Source organism: Ochlerotatus camptorhynchus, unplaced genomic scaffold (genome assembly GCF_037179485.1).
Source record: "Ochlerotatus camptorhynchus isolate MF236.1 unplaced genomic scaffold, CSIRO-AGI_Acam_v1.1 ptg000471l, whole genome shotgun sequence".
In the NCBI taxonomy this organism is placed as follows: domain Eukaryota; kingdom Metazoa; phylum Arthropoda; class Insecta; order Diptera; family Culicidae; genus Ochlerotatus; species Ochlerotatus camptorhynchus.
The window spans coordinates 881,129-897,228 of record NW_027040957.1 but is presented as its reverse complement, the minus strand read 5'-3'; the positions used below and the strand labels follow the sequence as shown (position 1 = coordinate 897,228).

The 16,100-nt window shown below is 36.3% G+C and overlaps 1 protein-coding gene across 3 annotated transcripts in view; it reads right to left on the bottom strand.

Annotated features, from left to right (window-relative positions):
- Nucleotides 1-16,100, bottom strand: part of SNF4Agamma (SNF4/AMP-activated protein kinase gamma subunit) — a 246,075-nt gene that overhangs the window by 166,432 nt on the left and 63,543 nt on the right. The window lies entirely within an intron of this gene.

Genomic DNA, 16,100 nt, shown 5'->3' with positions numbered 1-16,100 from the left:
ACAATGCGTTCGAAAAAGGGAGATAAATTTCGGATTGACCTTAAGATATTGTCGAAAATAAGATCTAACCCCTAATTGCTATCCACACACCCCTATGTTACGATAAAACGCTTGCTGAAAACCTTTCCTGATGCTAAACGTAGTTAGATTCTTATCAGCTGCTTGGGTGGACTAAATTGTTAAATTAATATATTTGCAGATAATCTACAAAACTGACTTTTACAATAAAGGACATAGACAAAGAATGTCATGATAGCTTTGAAACTGCTGCAATGTCCACAATATTTGAGAAAAAACTAAAAAAGTACTTCAAGGCTATAATGGCTGGAAAAATAAACCAAATAGCCTTAAAATTCACGACGGGTCAAAAGTTCAAAATGTTCATAAAAATATTAAAAAAAAAACACCTTAAAATTATAACAACGACCATGGCCTTAAAACGCCAAAACGCTATAAAAAAACGTCTAAATTGTCCTTACAAAAAACGACAACATTACATAATAATCTAAAAAAGCCTATGCTTTGAAAATGCAAAAAATACTGCAAATAGCAATATAAATTTACCTATATTGCTCAATAAACTACAAAACAGGACACTAAAAAAGTTAAAATAATTACAAGAAGATTTTAAAAACTACAATATTGGCTTTTGACGCCAATACTTTAACCTTCCAGCAGTCGTGCTAATGCTCTATTCCGCAAATACACACTTTTGAAACATGATTTTTTTAAACAATTTCCTGGGATATTAAAAAAATATGTATCTCAAGAACAAGAAGAAGCATTGATCTTGAAACTCGATTAAAACCCGGATCAATACCAATAATATCCTAAACAACGAACAACGCTTAAAATGGAATTGCAAAAAAAAAACTAGAGACGAATAATAAAAAATATCTAAGCCAAACTAACATTAAAAGAGTTAGAAAGGCCAAAAACAGCGCAATGTGCTTGAAAACGTTCAAATGGCCATAAACCACATAACAAACAATTAAAATGAAAACCGAGTTTATTTAGAAAGGACCTAATGATCTAATTTCAAATATTTTGTTTATAGGACATTTTCCAGGGGAATTTCTTAAATTCACGACATTCCGGCTTTCCAAGTTTTCCTGGTAGAGTTGCCATCCTTAAATCCGAATGAAATTTTGTGGAGAATCACAAGGAAAGATTGAGAGGAATTCTGAGGAAATTTCGAGGAATTTTAATTATCAGTGAAATTTTCAAAAAAAATCCCATGAATAATTTCAAGATAATCCTTATTATTATTTTATGACAATTCAGAAAACAACTCCAAGGGTATATTAAAAGAGCATTTAAAAAATGGTTGGACAATTAATGGAAAGAAAGTTAAGCGAAATCTAGACATAGTTTATGACAGCACTAAAATAATTGTAGAGGAAATTATAATTGGAATTAAATCTCAATAGTATTCTGGTGGGAATTCCTAATTTGTTATGCAAATAATGTTGAGACTATAACCGGTACATTGTCAAGGGAATATCAAAGAGAATCATAAGATTATTTAAAGGGGAATCATGAAAGCAGAGATGAACCAGCCGATGGCTGAAAGTCTCTTTAATAAAGAAAGATAAGATAAGATAAGGAATCCTGAAAGAGTCTCTGAAGACATCTGGGATTGGTTCTAATTCTTATCTTCTTGAAATCAAGGAATGTTTCTAGTAAATTCAGAAATTGGAAATTCAAGATACAGGTTTTTGGACATCTTTCAAAAATCTTGGACTTCAAAACAGTTCATAAAAACTCATGCAAATAAACAAAAAAATCAATATTTCGGTCTAGAACATTTCAAGGTTCTGGAAATTGAAATTGCATTCGATACTCTGCGACTAAACAGAATTTCTGCAATCACAAACTTGGAAAATATTTCGAAACTCCGAACGTAAATACAATTAATATCCCAACTAGCATTGGGCGATCGACTTGATCAATCTTTTTCCTTCGATTTTTGATTCGGTTTAAAAATAAATTGCATCCACATTTGACTTTTTTTTCTGTATACAAACAATTGGATTTTAATTTGGCGTCAATAATCGAATTCTGGCCTCTACATTCCATCTCTCTTTCTAATGTATTCAATAATCCTATTGTAGGATATTTGAAAAATTTTCAAATACAGGAAGTCTCCTTGATGTACATTTTTTAATCCTAAACCATTATTTGAGAGTGTTGCCACCTCCGTCTGTACCGTATTGACCGAGATTTGGGATTGATTTCCGCCTCTTAGATGGAAGTAGCACTGTCTCCAACAATCGAGAACCTTCCTGACCACGTCCTTGCAACTACTCAGGATGAGAAGGAGTTGGACATTTACTTAAGGCAGATACAGAGATCTTTTTGACCTGGCATAAGTGCCATAGGAGCTTAGAGAATTGTAAGCGAGGAGGGTAAAGCCATAGGATACGTTCGGTAAACGTTACAGGCAGAAATGGAAACCTGGATTTTGTTAGGATTCTCAAAATCTCGTTCGTGGTAGCCAACTTTGTAGTTTAAAAATTCATATAAATTGGAGTTATAATGAGAATTTCGCAATTAATCTCGATCATTTAAGTAATTTATTTATTGAACTTAGAATATAAATTCACTCAGCAAATGCCCGAGCCAATGAGTAATGTTTTAAAGTATAATCCGAAGGCATCGAAAATTTTCCACATACCTACTATATATATATTTATTTTTACACCCAACCAATAAATGTAAGATTCTTTTACATATATAGAAGTTACACAGAATTTTCAATGTTTCACCATACAAACAAATTCTGTTATGTATTCGCCGGAAGGCTTTTTACATCATTTTGTTAAATTTATGCTAGATAACTTTTTGAAGTAAGCTATTTTCCTCTAATGCATTGATTTCACAAGAAAATATTCATTATGGAATGACTTGTTTGTACGCTGCAGTACGTTTTAAGAACTTCTTGTAAGAAACATATACAGAGGATGTTATAAATCCACTCTTACATTTGTTATTAATGTCATTTATTATGGGTGTACTGTTTCATGAAATGAATGGCTGAAAAAATTAAGCAAAGCGCACGTTGAACTGCAGCGATTGTGGTTTGGATAACTTTTGAGGAGATTCCTTGTCAAACTTTAAGAAGATATTCAACGAAATTTTTAGAGAAAATTTAAGTAAATTAGGAGGAAAATTTAAAATGAATTCTGGGAGGATAATTCTGAGTTGATTTCAAGTGGATTTCCTAAAAGAATCCTGACCAGAAATTCATAATAATACTGTTTAGATTTGCAAATGAATTCCAACAGAATTTTTACGAATATTCAAAGAGTAAATTCTCAAAGGGTAACTTTTATGGCGAGAAATGAAAGAGTATTCTTGCGAGAAATATTAAGAATACTAAGATATTTGTAGAGTTTCATGGAAGAGATTCCAGAGAATAGCTGTTATGGATGTTATGAACCCGAATTGCAAGGGAAAGAATGGAGCCTCCCTTCGTTCAGTCTGTAGAAGCGCATCTATTGGAAAATGTCTCGACTACCCTGGGAATAGAGTATTATGATTGTACTTGCCCACAATTATACTTATGCAAAAATAATACAGGCATCGAAAGCTCTAAATTAACAACTGTGGAAGTGCATCTAGAGCACGCAATAAGCTAATATGCGATAAGAAATAAGCTTGAAATGCCAAGAAGAATAAAAAGAAGCCAGATATAATATTAGTCGAGGAAAACCTGAAAGTAACATATAAGACATCGTGGGATGATTCCAAAGGTATTCTAGAGAAAATTCCGTATGATGCTATGAAGAGCTGTCTTCTAGAAATCTAGAAATTTACTAGTTAATTCAGAATGATAATGTTTTAAGATCACAACAACAATTTATAGACGGCAACCGTCGTTGAATGCTAACCCGAACAAAGTCTGAGATCAAATTGAAAATTCAATTTGATGTTGTTTTTTTTTGGTCCATTAATTTATTTGATAAGGCTCAACCGAATTAACTTTACAGAGCCGAGGATTCTTGGTCACTATACACTATAAAACTATAGTCAAAAGGTATAACACAATAAACACTTTATCTTCCGCTATCCAAAAAACCTTCTCCGTCAGAACTGGAGCCGCTTCCAGTGGTTTCATTGTATGGCAGTTACGCCATCGTGGGGCAAAGCGCTTCAATGGCAGCATTGGATGCAAAACGTGGTCAAATACTCACACACTTATCACGAAACGGTTGCTTTCCAAAGTCGACGAAGCATCGACCGAAAGAACTGCTGATGAAGAACAATGAGGAGGACCACACAATGGTTGCTGCCGAGAAAACAGACTATCGCGTGGCACACATCTAGAGTGGCCTGCTTTTGTCGACAGCCGAGTGAACACTGAAATTTGATGTTGTGATATAGCTGAGAATGATTACTCAGGTTGCTGTCGTTTTGGTCGTTTTAAAATATCAAAATCGAGAGCAAAAAAATCTTTCTAAGACATTAAATAAAAACTTATGTTGCTGTCAGTGAAAGCAAACTGAAAACTTTATTTAATGTAAATTTTTCTTGTTGATTATAAATCTAGTAATCAATGTGATTGCTCTGCTAAGGCAATGAAAACAAACCCGCAACAACATATTTTTGAAGAGCAAATGTACGGCAAAATGAAAACAATTTTTTTATCAAATTTGTCAATTGCGGGAACTGAAATCAAACTATAACTTCAGTTTGATGTTGATATCGAAGCTTGATTTCGATTTGCTGTCATTTTGATGCATGACTTTGCTCGGGAAGCATGACCAATTGTTCACCCCAGTGTGCCTGGGTTCAATCGTTGAGATTTTTCTGATGCGAAAAAATCTCTGGTCTCGTCTTCCTTCGGAAAGCAAGTTAATATACCCGTTGTAAATTCCCATTGAAGACGTTAACACTGATGTTAAAGGCGTTAACGTAATTAACAACCCCGGTCCCAACCCTGATGTGATGAAGGGTTCAATATCTAGGTTACAGGTGTGGAATCACCTCCCTGGCATTCGATTTCCGTTAACGGATGACAATCTGACGTTAAATAAAGTAAATAACAAATAACAACAATTTGAGATTCAGTTTTAAACTTTTAAAATTCAGATACTTTGCTCAGTTTTAAAGCTTTCATACTTACAAAAAAAAACCTTTTAAGAAAACTAGGGTAACAATATTTTGCGTTTCCAATGAATAACCCGGTTATTGTCCGGTTTTTTTTCCGGTTGGTTCCGACTATTTCGAATGTTCTGCGTCCCCTTGCACCTTAAATTGACTCTGGTATTTTAAGGATTGTTTAAATTTTTACGATGCGCTATGTGAATAACCCTCAGTGATATGTGAATCAGTATTCCACAAGACTCAGAGCATGTATTTACGCCACGTTTAGGTCGCGGGGTCACATCTCTAATAAAGAAAAGTATCGTGCTTAACGACGTATTCGACGTGTCATCGAAACCATTTGTAAAATTATTGCATCATTATCGACTGAACCTACTTTATATGCATATTAGGGTAGGTCAAATTTATATGGCGGGTCACAACACCCTGCTCCCCACTGCTCTTTCGAAGCGTAGTGGGGACCTCAAAAAAAACTGTGCCAAATTTTAACAAATTTGGTTATGATCTGAATTTGCGTGAAATCTTTTAATTGTGTATGGGAAACGGAATGAAAAACAGTTGTTCTGCATAGTAATCCAAATCTAGGTCCGAGGTTTGGTCAAAATTGAGCTATCTTTTGATTTTTGATTAACGAGCAAATTAATAGTTTCATTCCGTTTCGCATACATTTTTCCATGCAAAATTTAAAATTCTAATGCGAATCCAAATCATTACCAAATTTGTTCAAGTTTGGCACAATCTTTGGAGACACCAATATGCTTCGGAATAACATAAAGCCGACAAACCATAATGCATATGCCTTGACTGGCTAGATTAACGGGAAGCCTGTATTTTTTTTTTTGCTCACTATGCTAAGACATCCCTTGTGTCCTTTGCCATGATAGAAAAATGATCTTCTCACGGAGTCATTTCAAACAATCGTGATGTTATTCGAGAATAGAACAAATACGAATTAGACACGTATCAAACTGCACTATTGAAACTGTACACCATACTTCTAAGAGAAATCTTCGCCACACACTACTATGCACTTATCACATTTTTTTTCAAATGCGACACCAGCATCATGCACTACCATCGCTGGGTCCAAAGCTTCCATTGACCCATGATAAATATATCAATTGCTATTAATCACTTTATTGCTAGTACCAGCGTATCATCACAGTTACACATTTTCTTCTTCTGCTTTTATTTCCTTGCTATCAGACATTATTTCAGAATTATACAACACATTTCTCTTGAAACTTCATCGGCTAGCAATCTATTATTTTCAATCATTCAACGACTTTTGACTGGATATCACCCAGTTCTTTGCTTCTTTGAACAATTCCAAATGTTGCCCCTGAGAAGCAATCATCGACACATTGCACATTAATTTCATCACACAACCTTCTAATAATCCACTTGCATCCACGCGTCGTCGCGCCGGTTTCTTTGCGTCACGGTGGACCTAACTGACCTACCAGGGCGCTGTGCGTTACACTTCTCCGGCTCAACGAAACAAACAAACTGATCCGTACAAAGTCAAATCTTGCGAATACTGCCAACTGCCTCTACTCTCTTTCTCTCTGTTACCTAGGTTGCAGACATAGGTGTGAATAGCGACCGCACTGGATCGCTGGTTGAATTTAGTTCCCCTTGCGAGACCTGCCTGAGCACGCTTATGATGGACAAACACTACGTAAGCTTCTTCGTCATCACATCGCGCATTGTCCGCGCGATGAGAGGTACCTTCGTTCAAACTTTTAATAGATCCACAGCCCACACTGGTCATTTACACATGGGAGGGTTGAAGTACCTTGCAGCCCGATCAACTGATAAAGGTACACACATCAATGACACTATAGGATAACAAACGGGTAATTCACTAACAGGTGACTGCGATAACGCGCGTCGAAAAGTTTTAATTGACGGACAGCCTGAAGCATTCGATCCGACGGTTCCGTACTGAATGTCGCTAGATCTTAAAATTTCCATTGATGGAGACAAATCCCAGCAATATCTCTTGGCAGCAGTCAATGGTAATGCAAAAACAACGGAATAAATAATAAAAAGCAATGAGGTGGAAACTAGCAGAATGACAACGACGACGCCAGCGATTGGAAAGCTAATAAATAATCGAACTGCAAATCTAGACAACGACTAAAAAGCCATTTGCGTTATATGAGGTTTGGTTTGCACTAGGTAAACAGTATCTGCTGATAAGAGACATTGCAGCTAAATTAAAGACAAATATAGTATAGGTAGCCATATAGTACGCAAAGCGTCGTCGAATTGCGAAATGCTTACAAATAACAACGGGAGTTCATTTTGTCGACTAGATGGGAATCGTTTATAAATCATTAGGGTTGATTAGAACGACTGTGTAGCGTGAAACAAGAATGAAATCCTGAATTTATGCACATTGCTTTGCGTGCTCTTAATTAATAGCACACCATGAAAACGTAGATTTAAAGGTACGACGTCTTGGGCGTGGCATGATCCATCTTTAAGAGACAAGAGTTTAGTGATTACTTCCCATAAAAGAGATATGCAAACTTCCAAACACATTTTATCAACAAATAGATTTTTGACGTAGGACTACGTCTTTGATTTCTATATGGGGGTACACTTTGTGAAAACCGAGAACGAAACATGTAACAAATTAAGAAAGATTTTGAACGTTAATAACTCAGCTGTCCCAGATCCAATTTCAATAATTTTATCACCAATCGACCAGAAATATGGCTACGCATCGATAAAAATGCTTCCGAATGTTGATTTTCAACAAGAAACTATTGAAAAACTGGTAAATTTCTAGCATTGTTTAAAAGCGTCTAATTAACTAACAAATCCACCAATTACCTACATGCATATGCTGCTTCCCCAGCACAGTCGTCAGAGAGTAGTAAGTAGATGAAACAAGTCGAAGTGGCATTCGCCTCCGATCCTCGGGCGCGTGCGAATAGGGAGGATGGAATTGCGCAATATTTTGCACACTCATCGCCATACTCAGAACCACACGCTTCCAACGACCACACCACTGTGTGGTGGTGTTCGGTCGTCGAAATTAGTTGCAGCAGTAGCATTGCTTTCGGCGTGTGGCGTTGAAAGTTGTTCTCCAGTAACAACGAAAGGTTGCCTGCAAGCAGCGAGCTGCAGAGCCCACATAAGCAACCATCAAAGGAGGAAGAAGCTGCACCGCTATGCTATGGATCGGAATCAGTAGCTCTTCGTGAGTCGCTGCGGGTCGGTCATCTATGCCAAGCGTGTCACCCTCGCTCCAAACGACATACAGCTCGACAGCCTCATCCGTGTCGAACACCCAGCTCAGAATTACTCAACCATCACTACAAAACGGTCCTTTTCAGGGCCACCAAAAATTTGTTAAAGAATATTATTTGGACATTGGTCAAGGTCATCAGTTCCCGCAAGCAGCTAGCTATCAAGGCTCAACCTGTCTATAGAAGGTGTAGAATTGTAGGCCTGAATATATTGGTGCAATTAGTTTTTAATCAATCACCCTTGTAGTGACGTCGAAAAGATTGTTTCAATCGGCGCTTACATATGAAATTTAATGTGGATTGTAGATTTTTTTGTATGTTACCAAAATGTATGAATGGTTTGCCACTAAATGTTGAGATAATTTATTGATTATTGAATTATCACACTGTATACCATGAAAAAGCAGCCTGTTTGTGAGTTTTTGCCTGTTTTCAAGTAAGGAGTTATCATAAAATACAAATCGCCAGCGGGTATTTCCCGGCGACTTTACAAATAAATAAAATCAAACAAAATCATCATGCAGAACTAGCTAGGATTTGTTTAACTTCATATTTCACAAAATTGCTTTCGAGTGTTAAGACATTGTCTCTCGCAAAATTTACATTTTTCCCTCTACCAACACATACATCAGGGCTAGATAGATCTCCACAGGATCTATAGAATCCACGCAATTTCAAAAAACCAAAATGCACAGCATTACGAAAAGAGGTCAAGTTTCGACCATAGATTTTAATTCTAAACAAGCCAAACGATTGGAAATTTATCTACCAATCTGCTAAAATGAACACTTAGTTAATTTTCAATAGGTCAGATGGTGAGATTAATCATCGTCCGACCATTTTCCAGAACACGCTGGTAGGAACTGTTAAAAATCCATGTAGAATTTGAGAGAAGTGGGAATAATTCGCTTTGGGTGTGTATTCAGTCCCCAGAAAGCCAATAAAATCAAATTTGTGAGAAAATTAGCTCTCACGAGTTCAATCTCTTGAAGTCTCTCCTTTTTTATATATTCTGCACAAACGATACTTTCCGCCCGCCCCATTTATTTAATTCGGGAGGAAATCCTGTGAGGGGTGAATTGAATACACTTTAATACCAAAATGCACAAAACTTAAAAATTCATAAATAACAAAAAAATCAAAATACACCTTTTAAAGTCGGGTAGATGAATCGACAATACTCAAGTTGACAGTCCCTTGGATTCTCTTCATCAACTTTCTCTTTGAAATAAATACTACAAATTTGATACGCTTACAAATAAAAAACGGAAAGAGTTAAGATAATTGATGATTGATAAAAGAACTAAATGTTCACATTTGTTTCGTCCACTAGCGGTCCGACGTCAAGCTTCCGTTCGTGCCCCTAGGCACAGACCCTTCTACTTTTTTTTTTTATTTCTCAATCTTTACTGTGTTCTGCAAAGTTGTTCTTTTTTCTAATTTCTCATTTTTTTCAACGCATATCTATTTAATAGTTGCAGAATGCTGATTGTTGCATCTGAAACTACATGAAAAGAGAGTTCAAAAATTGGAACATTTACAAATTTTATAGAACTCCAGAAATTTTATATTTGGTCAAGTCAATTTGGACTTGGTGAAAGTTTTGAGTCCTCTCAGATATTCCCCAAGATAGCTGATTGACCAAGCAGGAGATCTTCAGCTGATCATAGATTTCAATAAAGGTCTCTTGATAGTTTTCAAGACTTAGGCTGATCAAGATGAAGATCTGTAGATTTTTAACTGTTCAAGAATTTCAAAGCCATATCAGATACTTTCCCAAAATTGTTGTTAGATCATGAATTATTCAGAAGAACTCCAACTGACTAAAGATAGTAGTAAAGCCCTCTGGATATTATTTTCAAGACTTCAGTATGATGAAGATTTGAAGGTTTTCAACTGTGTCAATGTCCAATGACATCTTTCAGATATTCTCAGAAGTAGGTTGGTTTATCAAAAGACCTCTAGGTGACTGAAGATTTCAATAAAGTCATCTGGATATTTTTCAAGACTTTACGATAATCAAGAACTTATCCAATATATTTATGGTTTTCCACTCACCAAGCAAAAAAAAATTTCCACACAATAGTCCGTCAATTGGATCTAAAGTAATAGAAAAAGTATCCAAATTTATTAAATACTTAGGTTTGGTGTTAGGTCCTACGATTTCTTGGGGTGATCATAATGAACACGTCCAAAGGAAAATTTCGTCTCTTTGTGGCTTAATGTATCGTGTTAGCAAATTTGTGCCTAGGAGTGCGCTTTTAACGTTTTATCATGGTTGTATACGCTCTCGCAATAGCTAATCATTGTTTGGGGACATGCTTGCAAAGCTAAGATGAAAAAGCTTCAAGTATTGCAAAATCGATGTTTAAAAATCATTTTTCGCCTACCGCAATTGTATTCTACTTTCCAACTTTACACCAACATATCGCACCGTATTCTCCCATTACGTTGCTTGTGTAAATTGCAGTCTTGCTTGTTTATATACGATACGGTAAAAAACCCGAACATGCATAGTAACCTCATCTTACCGATCGCAAATCATGAGCACAACACTCGGTTTGCAAATAATTTAATTCGTTCAAGTGCATTTACAGGGGTTACTCAAATAACTAGGATAGGCAAATTTTTGGTCAACTTTGGAGTGTTGTAACTTCGTCAAATATGATCCGATTTTAAATCTTCGAAGAACATTTGACTGGAAAACTAATATTGTTCTACGGTGTAGCCACGAAAATAATCCTGGTCACCGGATACCGGAGATATTCCGGGTTTCCGGAGGGCTTGTCTAACTTGCTAAATTTTTGGTGAAATTTTATATATTATGCTGGTTAAATATATATATTTTTAGTAAATACAACGAAAGAAGAACCATTTCTAAAGCGAATCATATGCTAAGAACTAAAATCGGCCTATAATCAACCGAGATATGGCCATTTCCCTGGAATCGGTTCTGGTGAAGGGTTCTGAATGCGGGCAGATCATTTAATCACTCAAAACATGCCGTGCGACAGCTTTTGGCCACATTGGCCACTCTCGGAGGAACCTGTAGTAGGGGGCAATTGCGTTTTTACTCAAAAACATGCCGTGCGACAGCTCTTTCTTCATGGATTTTCATGAATATTCTTTCTATAGACTTAAAGTGAATCATTTACCACATTGGCCGCACTCGGGACCTCCGGTATGCTCCCGGGGGAACCTGGAGCAGAGAACAATTGCATTTTTAAACCAAAACATGCCGTGCGACAGCTCATTCTTCATGGTTTTTCGTGAATAGGCATTCATTAAACTTCAAATGGATCAGTGACCACATTGGCAGCTCTCGGAATCACGGGATACCCCCAGGGGGAACCTGTAGTAGGGGGCAATTGCGTTTTTACTCAAAAACATGCCGTGCGATAGCTCTTTCTTCATGAATTTTCATGAATATGCTTTCTATAGAATTGAAGTGGATCATGCGTTGTGTACATGCGTTGGTCAAATATGAATCTCTTTTTATGGTCCATCTGTATAAAACGTACTTCCAGAACGCTTGAACAATCGATTGTTATTTAAAACCAGTTTGAAACAACATTACAAATCAAAAATCAATGAACTCTTGATATAAATTCGAAAACTATATTCTAAGAATTGCACTGATTAAAATCATTATATTACAGGCACTATTAAGCTGTTTACATTAATATTTTGAATAATTTATATCCCTTTAAAGGAACTTAGTTCCACTGGGAACATCCCAACATCATTAACTTTGTTTGTTTTACAGATAGCTCCAAATTATCAGCATATGCTACTATTCCTTCTGATTCTTATATTTATTTTTAAATTAAAATTTTAACAAGGAGTCCATTACCAGGGGACTCTTGATGAGAGGTCTTTGGTGTGGGAGTGAGTTGGTGGGCATCTTAAAAAAAAAAGATAAATTTTTGAATATCTTAATATATTCTTGACTTCAAACGAAGTAAAGTCAACTGAAGACTTCAGTATGATCAAGATAAAAATTTGAAGATTACCAACTGTTCAAGAAGCTAAACGACACCTCTCAGATATTCTCTCAAGCTGGCTGGTTTATCAGGAGTTATAAAAAATCCTTCCAGCTGACCGAAGATTGCAATAAAGCCCACTTTTTTTCTTCAGGATTATCGAGATGAAGATTTGAAGATTTCCAACCGTTCAAGGATTTTAATGAATATTTATCGAATATCTTAAACTGTTCTAAATTCAAACGACAGCTCTCAAAGATTCTCCCAAGAAGGGTGGTTGATCAGGAATTATCAAAAAGACGTACATCAGAAGGATCAAGATGAAGATTTAAAAATTTCCGTCAGTTCAAAGATCTAAAGTTATTCATAAATTAAAACAACATCGCTCAGATATTCTCTCAAGATGGTGGGTTTATCAGGAAATAATCAAAAGACATTCAGCTAACAAAAGATTTTAATAAAGTCCTCTGGATACTAGCCAAGATAAAGATCTTAAGATTTCCAACTATTCATGAATTTTAAATTAAATCTTTCAGATAGTCTCCCAAGATAGATTGGATAGATAGAATTATCAAAAGATCTCCAGCTGATCGCAGAATTCAGCGAAGCCTTCTGATGAATTTTCGAAGATCTCAAATTGTTCAACAATTCAAACGACATTACTCAGATATTCCCCCAAAATAGCTGGTTGATAAGAAAATATTCAAAAGTCTTCCAGCTGAGCTAAGATTTTAATAAACCTCTCTGAATGATCATAATACATTGTACGTAGAGCCACTACAAACTTGGGAGTTTTGTACAAAATAACCCCATATCTAACCTTGGAAAGTAATCTCTTAGTGTATAGCACCGCATTCCGAATACTGCCCATCAGTGTTGTGTCTTGCAAACAAGCGCCAACAAAAAAGAATGCAAATCATCCAAAATACAGCTATGCGACTGATTTTAGAATGTGACTAAATGACATCGAGTGTAACTATGAAAAAATAGCTGTGTTGGTTATCCGTGGAGCAAAAAAATATAGTTAGAACACTAATGTTTAAATTAAAAATGGAATGACACCATAGTAATTAACTGAACACAGAACATACGGAACAGATGTTCAGCAATATGCAACAATTACTGCCAGTGATATGAGACTACCGAATTTTTCAAAAGCATGCACGCAGAATTCGCTGTTCTTTAGAGAATTCCAGTTGTTTAACCGTTTGCCGGGGGAAGCAAAGCTGGAGACGAATCTTAGGAGTTAAAAAAATGTGTTCATGTTTTGAAAGGTGGACAGCTTACAGGAATATATTTGGATGCGCATACAGGATTGGACAATGTGGACATGATGGACATACACGGAAGCCATATTGAGAAAATAGACACAATAACATGATGATTACGATTCGGTATCTAAAAGATAACTCGTCTTGTAAGTCTCTCATGCTCAAAAAACCATGGTGGTGGAACTAGATAGGCCCAAGGGACAATAAAAAAACCCGAATTTATCCACCTATGGTGTGATCAGACCCTTCTTACTTATTCAAGTTTATTTATTTTATTGTCATTATCAGTGACCAAGCCCCCCATCCCCGTGTCATCCAGTGACGCTACGCCACTGCCTGGGGGTACCCGGAATATATCCGGGTGTAGTCTATTTGGTGAGGCTACCAATCACCTTATCATCGTATTTTAATGTGATTTAATAGGTTTTAATTCAATTCATATTCAAGCAACTTCCCCGGGGTACCCGGAACATGTCCAAGTGTGTCCAATGTGGCCTGGAACACTTAACACGACTTGCATTGATCTTATTTTTGAATTCTGTAGTAATTTGATGTGTCGCATGATGGTTTTGATACGTTTTCCGTTAAATCCAGCGTGAAGGCCCATATTCACCGGATCTTATTCCAGCCATATCTCCGGAACCGGTTCACCGATTCCAAAACCGTTCAATATGGTTCAATGGGACCCCAAGACCTATCATTTGGCGCCAAGTTTGTCCAATCGGTTGAGCGGTTGCTGAGAAACGTGAGCGCATTCATTTCGTTACATACACACACACATACACACATACATCGTCGAGCTGAGTCGAATAGTATATGACACTCGGCCCTCCGGGCCTCGGATCGATAGTCGGTTTTTCAAGTGATATCTATACCCTTCTTTGTAAGAAGGGTAAAAAGATTTATTTTCGAAAATCTCAATCTCTTCAAGAATTCAATCGACATTCCCACAATGGCTGGTTCATTAGGAACTATTCAAAAGTCTATCAGCTGGCCACAGACTTTAAAACGTGCTCTCTATATATTTCAAGACGTTAGTATGATCAACATGAAGATATGAAGTTTTCCAACTGATTTCCAACAACGAGTTCCAACGACATCATCAAACTATTGATCTATTGATTTTATCCTTCAAATTACAAACCTCACAATCCTCATCGAAATTGTGAATTACACGTGCGATGCATTTTGCAACACGCATTAGAACTTCGCGCGTTTTCAAATCCACCGCACGAACGAGCTGTCACAGTTATAGACAGTCATAGTTATAGACGTGTAAATGTGCTGCCATTTTGTATCCAAAACGAACATTTCAGGCATAATATTTGATAACGGCACAAAAGCTTTTGTAAACAAACTTTTTAAGGCCCTTTAAATGCGAACAGAAGTACGCTCATGCAAACCCACGACATCATCGGATAGGGGCAACACCTATCCAAAAGTAGTATTGGTTTGCGTGGGCGTACTTTGGTTCGCGTGTAAAGGGCCTTAGAAAGTTTGTATACAAATACTTTTGTTCAGTTATCAAATGTTTGCCTGATTTTCCATACGATTTGACGGTTTGTTTCGATACGTCAACTCACGTTGGCCGGTCTATAACTTGACTGTCTATAGTCACTATCCCTGAAAAAGTGAATGGAACGGACAGTGTGTTTCCATGCTATTCCATCTTTTTATTCGAGAACACCCACCCCCGGATGCAGTTTTAGTGTATAAATAAAAGTCGTAAAAATGTAGAAAAAACCGAGAAAAATCAAAGGGAACCCGAGAGGAAACCCAAAACAAACTTTTTCAAAGGATCAGGTAAGCTTTAAGTTAAGGAAAATCAATATAAAATCTTGATAAAAACATTATATTGAGTTCCATGTGATTTGAGGTATTTCACGATGCATTTTTTTAGGTATTTCACGATGCGCATGTCAGAATCGGTGCACTAGGCTGTAGGTTTAAAAACAATTCGACCGAAAAAGCATTTTAATCAAACTTAGACAAAGTTTGAACAATCCAATTGAAATATTCAAGGTAAATTTTTCGGTCTCTTGGAGTTGACATGAGAAGTGTTTTGACATACAGAACAATACGATTGAAAATGTTCGAAAATCGTTTCACTCTCTCTTGGCGTTGACTCCTTCTTTATAACACAAGCAGTTCTTTAACATGCAAAAGTCATTTAGTTAATTATTGAAAACTATTTTTTATCATTAGTTACCTATATGTTTATTTCAATCCGTCTTCATTGCGTATATCTCATCATCATCATAACCCATAAAAATACTCGTACTGCTTACTCCTTTCTGCGATAGTGAGGAAAACTAACATTACACTTGAACACGTGATTATGCTAGTGCGTGTTAATAATGTCAAAAAAGTTACCCCAAATTCACAATTGTAATGTTACGCTTCATCATTTAATGATTGTCTTGAATATTGTATACTTGAAAAATAAAATTTAAAGAAGTTAAGTATAAAAAACT